The following is a 9,891-nucleotide window of genomic DNA, read 5'->3' on the forward strand; positions in this document are numbered from 1 at the left end:
GAGACGCCTCTCCGGTCAATAACCAACAGCGGGATATGGATACCCATGTTGGCTCCCACATGTTCCACGATGATCTCATCGGATGAACCACGATGTTGAGGATTCAATCAATCCCGTATACAATTCCCTTTGTCAATCGGTATGTTACTTGCCCGAGATTCGATCGTCGGTATCCCAATACCTTGTTCAATCTCGTTACCGGCAAGTCTCTTTACTCGTACCGTAATGCATGATCCCGTGGCTAACTCCTTAGTCACATTGAGCTCATTATGATGATGCATTACCGAGTGGGCCCAGAGATACCTCTCCGTCATACGGAGTGACAAATCCCAGTCTCGATCCGTGCCAACTCAACAGACACTTTCGGAGATACCCGTAGCGTACCTTTATAGTCACCCAGTTACGTTGTGACGTTTGGCACACCCAAAGTACTCCTACGGTATCCGGGAGTTGCACGATCTCATGGTCTAAGGAAAAGATACTTGACATTGGAAAAGCTCTAGCAAACAACCTACACGATCTTTGAGCTATGCTTAGGATTGGGTCTTGTCCATCACATCATTCTCCTAATGATGTGATCCCGTTATCAATGACATCCAATGTCCATAGTCAGGAAACCATGACTATTTGTTGATCAACGAGCTAGTCAACTAGAGGCTTACTAGGGACACGTTGTGGTCTATGTATTCACACATGTATTACGATTTCCAGATAACACAATTATAGCATGAACAATAGACAATTATCATGAACAGAGAAATATAATAATAACCATTTATTATTGCCTCTAGGGCATATTTCCAACATTTATATCATATTGCATGAGTTTATCCCTCTACATCATGTCATCTTTCTTAATGCGTTACTCTGTTCTTCATGAACTTAATACTCTAGATGCAGGCAGGAGTCGGTCGATGTGTGGAGTAATAGTAGTAGATGCAGGCAGGAGTCGGTCTACTTGTCACGGACGTGATGCCTATATACATGATCATGCCTAGATAATCTCATAACTATTCGCTTTTCTATCAATTGCTCGACAGTAATTTGTTCACCCACCGTAATAACTCATGCTATCTCGAGAGAAGCCACTAGTGAACCCTATGGCCCCCGAGTCTATCTTTTATCATATAAGTTTCTCATCTACTTTTATTTGCATCTTTTACTTTCCAATCTATATCATAAAAATACCAAAAAAAATTATCTTATCTTATTATCTCTATCAGATCTCACTTTCGCAAGTTACCGTGAAGGGATTGACAACCCCTTTATCACGTTGGTTGCGAGGTTCTTGTTTGTTTGTGTAGGTGCGTGGGACTTTTGAGGAGCCTCCTACTAGATTGATACCTTGGTTCTCAAAAACTGAGGGAAATACTTACGCTACTTTGCTACATCACCCTTTCCTCTTCAAGGGAAAAACCAACGCAATGCTCAAGAGGTAGCAAAAAGGATTTCTGGCGCCGTTGCCGGGGAGGTCTTCGCTCAAGTCAAGACATACCAAGTACCCATCACAAACTCATCTCCCTCGCATTACATTATTTGCAGTTTGCCTCTCGTTTTCCTCTCCCCCACTTCACCCTTGCTGTTTTATTCGCCTTCTTCCCGTATGTCTTTTTGTTTGTGTTTCCACATGCCTTCTATTTGCTTGCTAAAAATCTATTGATATGGATCCACTTAAAGTGTTCTACTTGGATCATCTTCGATCCTTATGCGCTTGTGCTGAAACCCCGACTAGCCTAGTTGATGGGAAATCTTTAGATGAGCATGCTCATTTTGTGCGTCATCATTTGTCTGAAAAGGGGAAGCTCTTATGGAATCCATAAATAGTTTGCTATGCTATGCTTGGAATCTTTGTGAAATTTGTGATTTTACTTGTTGCTCTAAGAACCCTAAAAAACACCTTCCCTACCTATGTGAGTTTAATGATAATGAAATCTTATCTTCTTATGCAAAGGGTGTTTATAGTTACTATGATATCGAACAAATTGAAGAATTTGTTGCTTTTAAGGGTGCTTATGAAGTTGCTTCTTTGATTGAAAAGTATGATGTTACTCTCTACGAATCTGAAAATTTTGACATACATAAATATTGCTATGAAAACTATGCTCATAATGTCTATGTCAAAGAATTTGTTGAGAGAATGACTGTTGCTTTGGAAGAAAATAATGATATGCATGAATCTATAGATAATGATTCCGATGATTTGATTGAAACATCCCTTGATGAACATGATGCTTGCTATTCTTGTGGCCATGATGCCAATATTTATGAAGATGAATTTGCTAGAGTTCCTTATGTTAAACATGAGATCGTTGCTATTGCACCCATACTTGGTAGTTCCTTCAATGAAAAGCATGATTGCAATGATGTTATTATAAATTCTATTGATGTCAATTGTGCTAATAATATGCAAAACCCTAAGCTTGGGGATGCTAGTTTTGCTATGTCTACTACTTCTTGCAATGATCATGATTGGGGTGATTCTTCTTTTGATCTTGAAAATTTATTTAACCCCCATGATGAATGTGAGGTTGATAATAGTGTTTGCAATATTATTGAAAGTGGGTTTGTAAGAGTGTCAACTTTAGATCTCACATATTTGGATTTTGATCAATCTTATGAAAGTGGGCTTGGAGAGGTCATGACTTTAGTTAATGATAATCCCACTATTTTGGAAGAGTGTCAACTTTGCATGCATGAGGATCGTGTTGCAAATATTTTATGTGATAGCTATTTTTTTGAATTTGCTTATGATCCCACATGTAATTATTATGATAGAGGAAAATATGATTGTAGAAATTTTCATGTTACTAAATTACCTCTCGTTATGTTGAGATTGCTATTGTTTCTTTCCGCTTCCTTGCATATGCTTGTTTTTGCTTGCTACAATAATTTGTTTGACTATAAGATGCCTATGCATAGGAAGTATGTTAGACTTAGATATGTTTTTCACATGCTATATGATGCTCTTTTTGTGCTTCAATTCTTGTCTTTTCGTGTGAGCATCATTAAAATTATCAATGCCTAGCTAGGGGCGTTAAACGATAGCGCTTGTTGGGAGGCAACGCAATTTTATTTTTGTTTCTTAATTTTTGCTTCCGTTTAGTAATAAATAATTCATCTAGACTCTGTTTAGATTTGTTTTTATGTTTTAATTAGTGTTTGTGCCACGTGAAACCTATAGGATCTTCTTGGATAGTAATTATTTGATCTTGCTGAAAAAGTCAGAAACTTTCTGTTCATGAAAACAATTGTTTAAAATCATCAGAACGTGATAAAATACTGATTCCAATTGAATTAGATTAATAAACAAATTATCTGGGGTTTCCTATTTTAGTAGAATTTTTGGAGTTCCAGAAGTACTCGAAAGTTACAGATTGCTACAGACTGTTCTGTTTTTGACAGATTCTGTTTTTCGTGTGTTGTTTGCTTATTTTGATGAATCTATAGCTAGTATCGGGGGGTATGAACCATAGAAAAGTTGGAATACAGTAGGTTTAACACCAATATAAATAAAGAATGAGTTCATTACAGTACCTTATGCGGTGGTTTTTCTTTCTTGCACTAACGGAGCTTACGAGTTTTCTGTTGAGTTTTGTGTTGTGAAGTTTTCAAGTTTTGGGTAAAGGTTTGATGGACTATGGAATAAGGAGTGGCAAGAGCCTAAGCTTCGGGATGCCCATGCCACCCCAAGATAATCTAAGGACACCAAAAAGCCTAAGCTTGGGGATGCCCCGGAAGGCATCCCCTCTTTCTTCTTCGTTTATCGGTAACTTTACTTGGAGCTATATTTTTATTCACCACATGATGTGTGTTTTGCTTGGAGCGTCTTGTATGATATGAGTCCTTGCTTTTTAGTTTACCACAATCATCCTTGCTGTACACACCTTTTTGGAGAGACACACATGAATTGGAATTTATTAGAATACTTAATGTGCTTCACTTATATCTTTTGAGCTAGATAGTTTTGCTCTAGTGCTTCACTTATACTTTTTAGAGCACGGCGGTGGTTTTATTTTGTAGAAATTATTGATCTCTCATGCTTCACTTATGTTATTTTGAGAGTCTTTTAGAACAGCATGGTATTTTCTATGGTTATAAAATTGGTCCTAATATGATGGGCATCCAAGTTGGGTATAATAAAAACTATCATATATATATGAAGTGAATTGGATGCTATGATCAATTTGATGCTTCATTATTGTTTTGAGATATAAAGGTGGTAATGTTAGAGTCATGCTAGTTGAGTAGTTGTGGATTTCAGAAATACTTGTGTTAAAGGTTGTGATTCCCGTAGCATGCACGTATGGTGAACTGATGTATACTACACAACCTTCTTCTTGTAGACGTTGTTGGGCCTCCAAGTGCAGAGGTTTGTAGGACAGTAGCAAATTTCCCTCAAGTGGATGACCTAAGGTTTGTCAATCAGTGGGAGGCGTAGGATGAAGATGGTCTCTCTCAAGCAACCCTGCAACCAAATAACAAAGAGTCTCTTGTGTCCCCAACACACCCAATACAATGGTAAATTGTATAGGTGCACTAGTTCGGCGAGGAGATGGTGATACAAGTGCAATATGGATGGTAGATATAGGTTTTTGTAATCTGAAAATATAAAAACAGCAAGGTAACTAATGATAAAAGTGAGCACAAACGGTATTGCAATGCTAGGAAACAAGGCCTAGGGTTCATACTTTCACTAGTGCAAGTTCTCTCAACAATAATAACATAATTGGATCATATAACTATCCCTCAATATGCAACAAAGAGTCACTCCAAAGTCACTAATAGCGGAGAACAAATGAAGAGATTATGGTAGGGTACGAAACCACCTCAAAGTTATCCTTTCTGATCTATCTATTCAAGAGTCCATAGTAAAATAACACGAAGCTATTCTTTCCGTTCGATCTATCATAGAGTTCGTACTAGAATAACACCTTAAGACACAAATCAACCAAAACCCTAATGTCACCTAGATACTCCAATGTCACCTCAAGTATGCGTGGGTATGATTATATGATATGGATCACACAATCTCAGATTTATCTATTCAAACCAACACAAAGTACTTCAAAGAGTGCCCCAAAGTTTCTACCAGAGAGTCAAGACGAAAACGTGTGCCAACCCCTATGCATAAGTTCATGGAACCCGCAAGTTGATCACCAAAACATACATCAAGTAGATCACGTGAATATCCCATTGTCACCACAGATAAGCAAGGCAAGACATACATCAAGTGTTCTCAAATCCTTAAAGACTCAATCCGATAAGATAACTTCAAAGGGAAAACTCAATCCATTACAAGAGAGTAGAGGGGGAGAAACATCATAAGATCCAACTATAATAGCAAAGCTCGCTGTACATCAAGATCGTGCCAAATCAAGAACACGAGAGAGAAATCAAACACATAGCTACTGATACATACCCTCAGCCCCGAGGGTGAACTACACCCTCCTCGTCATGGAGAGCGCCGGGATGATGAAGATGGCCACCGGTGAGGGATCCCCCCTCCGGTAGGGTGCCGGAACAGGGTCCCGATTGGTTTTTGGTGGCTACAGAGCTTGCGGCGGCGGAACTCCCGATCTATTGTGCTCCCCGATGTTTTTAGGGTATATGGATATATATATAGGCGAAAGAAGTCGGTCAGGGGAGCCACGAGGGGCCCACGAGGGTGGGGGCGCGCCCAGGGGGTAGGCACGCCTCCCTGCCTCGTGGCCACCTTGTTGCTTCCCTGACGTGCACTCCAAGTCTCCTGGATTGCTTCCGTTCCAAAAATGGCTCTCCCGAAGGTTTCATTCCGTTTGGACTCCGTTTGATATTCCTTTTCTTCGAAACATTGAAATAGGCAAGAAAACAACAATTTGGGCTGGGCCTCCGGTTAATAGGTTAGTCCCAAAAATAATATAAAAGTGTATAATAAATCCCATAAACATCCAAAACAAATAATATAATAGCATGGAACAATCAAAAATTATAGATACGTTGGAGACGTATCATGAACCGTTATGTGATGAAGTCGGAGCATGATTTATTTATTGATTGTCCTCCTTATGAGTGGCGGTCGGGGACGAGCGATGGTCTTTTCCTACCAATCTATCCCCCTAGGAGCATGCGCGTAGTACTTTGTTTCGATAACTAATAAATTTTTGCAATAAGTATGTGAGTTCTTTATGACTAATGTTGAGTCCATGGATTATACGCACACTCACCCTTCCACCATTGCTAGCTTCTCTAATACCGCGCACTTTTCGCCGGTATCATACACCCACCTTAAGCCTTCCTCAAAACAGCCACCATACCTACCTCTTATGGCCTTTCCATAGCCATTCCAAGATATATTGCCATGCAACTTACCACCGTTCCGTTTATTATGACATGCTTCATCATTGTCATATTGCTTTGCATGATCATGTAGTGGACATCGTACTTGTGGCAAAGCCACCTTCATAATTCTTTCATACATGTCACTCTTGATTCATTATCCCGGTACACCGCCGGAGGCATACACATAGAGTCATATTTTGTTGTAATTTTTTGGAGTTGTAAGTAAATAAAAGTGTGATGATCATCATTATTAGAGCATTGTTCCAAGTGAGGAAAGGATGATGGAGACTATGATTCCCCCACAAGTCGGGATGAGACTCCGGACGAAAAGAAAAAAAGGCCAAAAGAATGAAAAAAAGGAGAAGGCCCAAATAAAAAAAGGGAAAATAAAAAAAGGAAAAAAGAAAAAAAATGATGAGAGAAAAATAGAGAAGGGGACAATGTTACTATCCTTTTACCACACTTGTGCTTCAAAGTAGCACCATGATCTTCATGATAGAGTCTCCTATGTTGTCACTTTCATATACTAGTGGGAATTTTACATTATAGAACTTGGCTTGTATATTCCAATGACGGGCTTCCTCAAAATGCCCTAGGTCTCCGTGAGCAAGCAAGTTGGATGCACACCCACCTAGTTTCTTTTGTTGAGCTTTCATACACTTATAGCTCTAGTGCATCCGTTGCATGGCAATCCCTACTCACTCGCATTGATATCTATTAATGGGCATCTCCATAGCCGTTGATACGCCTAGTTGATGTCAGACTATCTTCTTCTTTTTTGTCTTCTCCACAACCACCATTCTATTCCACATATAGTGCTATGTCCATGGCTCACGCTCATGTATTGCGTGAAGATTGAAAAAGTTTGAGAACATCAAAAGTATGAAACAATTGCTTGGCTTGTCATCGGGGTTGTGCATGATTAAATACTTTGTGTGATGAAGATAGAGCATAGCCAGACTATATGATTTTGTAGGGATAACCTTCTTTGGCCATGTTATTTTGAGAAGACATGATTACTTTGTTAGTATGCTTGAAGTATTACTATTTCTTATGTCAATATGAACTTTTATTTCGAATCATTTGGATCTGAACATCCATGCCACAATAAAGAAAATTACATTGAGAAATATGCTAGGTAGCATTCCACATCAAAAATTCTGTTTTTATCATTTACCTACTCGAGGACGAGCAGGAATTAAGCTTGGGGATGCTTGATACGTCTCCAACGTATCTATAATTTTTGATTGTTCCATGCTATTATATTACCCGTTTTGGATGTTTATGGGCTTTACTTTACACTTTTATATCATTTTTGGGACTAACCTACTAACCGGAGGCCCAGCCTGAATTGCTGTTTTTTTGCCTATTTCAGTGTTTCGAAGGAAAGGAATATCAAACGGAGTCCAAACGGAATGAAATCTTCGGGAGCGATCTTTTTGGAACAAACGCAATCCAGGAGACTTGGAGTGGACGTCAAGAAGCAGCCGAGGCGGCCACGAGGCACGAGGGCGCGCCCTAAGAGGGTGGGCGCGCCCCCACCCTCGTGGGCCCCTCGTGGCTCTCCTGACCTACCTCCTTCGCCTATATATCTCCATATACCCTGAAAACATCCAGGGGCACCACGAAAAACTATTTCTACCGCCGCAACCTTCTGTATCCGCGAGATCCCATCTTGGAGCCTTCGCCAGCACTCTGCCGGAGGGGGAATCAACCACGGAGGGCCTCTACATCATCTCCAAGGCCTCTCCGATGAGTCGTGAGTAGTTTACCACAGACCTTCGGGTCAATAGTTATTAGCTAGATGGCTTCTTCTCTCTCTTTGAATCTCAATACAAAGTTCTCCTCGATCTTCTTGGAGATCTATTCGATGTAACTCTTTTTGCGGTGTGTTTGTCGAGATCCGATGAATTGTGGGTTTATGATCAAGTTTATCTATGAGAAATATTTGAATCTCCTCTGAATTCTTTTATGTATGATTGGTTATCTTTGCAAGTCTCTTCGAATTATCAGTTTGGTTTGGCCTACTAGATTGATCTTTCTTGCAATGGGAGAAGTGCTTAGCTTTGGGTTCAATCTTGCGGTGTCCTTTCCCAGTGACAGCAGGGGCAGCAAGGCACGTATTGTATTGTTGCCATTGAGGATAAAAAGACGGGGTTTATATCATATTGCATGAGTTTATCCCTCTACATCATGTCATCTTTCTTAATGCGTTACTCTGTTCTTCATGAACTTAATACTCTAGATGCAGGCAGGAGTCGGTCGATGTGTGGAGTAATAGTGGTAGATGCAGGCAGAGTCGGTCTACTTGTCACGGACGTGATGCCTATATACATGATCATGCCTAGATAATCTCATAACTATTCACTTTTCTATCAATTGCTCGACAGTAATTTGTTCACCCACCATAATAATTCATGCTATCTCGAGAGAAGCCACTAGTGAACCCTATGGCCCCCGGGTCTATCTTTTATCATATAAGTTTCTCATCTACTTTTATTTGCATCTTTTACTTTCCAATCTATATCCTAAAAATACCAAAAATATTTATCTTATCTTATTATCTCTATCAGATCTCACTTTCGCAAGTTACCGTGAAGGGATTGACAACCCCTTTATCGCGGTGGTTGCGAGGTTCTTGTTTGTTTGTGTAGGTGCGTGGGACTTTTGAGGAGCCTGCTACTGGATTGATACTTTGGTTCTCAAAAACTGAAGGAAATACTTATGCTACTTTGCTGCATCACCCTTTCCTCTTCAAGGGAAAAACCAACGCAGTGCTCAAGAGGTAGCAATGGCCCGTGCTGTTTTTCCGTTGAATTTTAATGAGTTCCTTGAGAAAGAAAAGTTGAAAGATGATGGTAGCAATTACACGGACTGGGTCCGTAACTCGAGGATTATCCTCATTGTTGCACTGAAGAATTACGTCCTGGAAGCACCGCTAGGTGCCAAACCCACAGCAGGAGCAACGCCAGATGTTATGAACGTCTGGCAGAGGAAAGCTGATGACTACTCGATAGTTCAGTGTGCCATGCTTTACGGCTTAGAACCGGGACTTCAACGACGTTTTGAACGTCATGGAGCATATGAGATGTTCCAGGAGTTGAAGTTAATACTTCAAGCAAATGCCCGGATTGAGAGATATGAAGTCTCCAATAAGTTCTACAGCTGCAAGATGGAGGAGAATAGTTCTATCAGTGAGCATATACTCAAAATGTCTGGGTATAACAATCACTTGATTCAACTAGGAGTTAATCTTCCGGATGATAGTGTCATTGACATAATTCTTCAATCACTGCCACCAAGCTACAAGAGCTTCGTGATGAACTATAATATGCAAGGGATGGATAAGACAATTCCCGAGCTCTTCGCGATGCTAAAGGCTGCGGAGGTAGAAATCAAGAAAGAGCATCAAGTGTTGATGGTCAACAAGACCACCAGTTTGAAGAAAAAGGGTAAAGGGAAGAAGGGGAACTTCAAGAAGAACAGCAAGCAAGTTGCTGCTCAAGTGAAGAAGCCCAAGTCTTGACCTAAGCCCGAGACTGAGTGCTTCTACTGCAAAGGGACTGCTCACTG

The sequence above is a fragment of the Aegilops tauschii genome, chromosome 7 (assembly GCF_002575655.3).
Source record: "Aegilops tauschii subsp. strangulata cultivar AL8/78 chromosome 7, Aet v6.0, whole genome shotgun sequence".
Lineage (NCBI taxonomy): Eukaryota > Viridiplantae > Streptophyta > Magnoliopsida > Poales > Poaceae > Aegilops > Aegilops tauschii.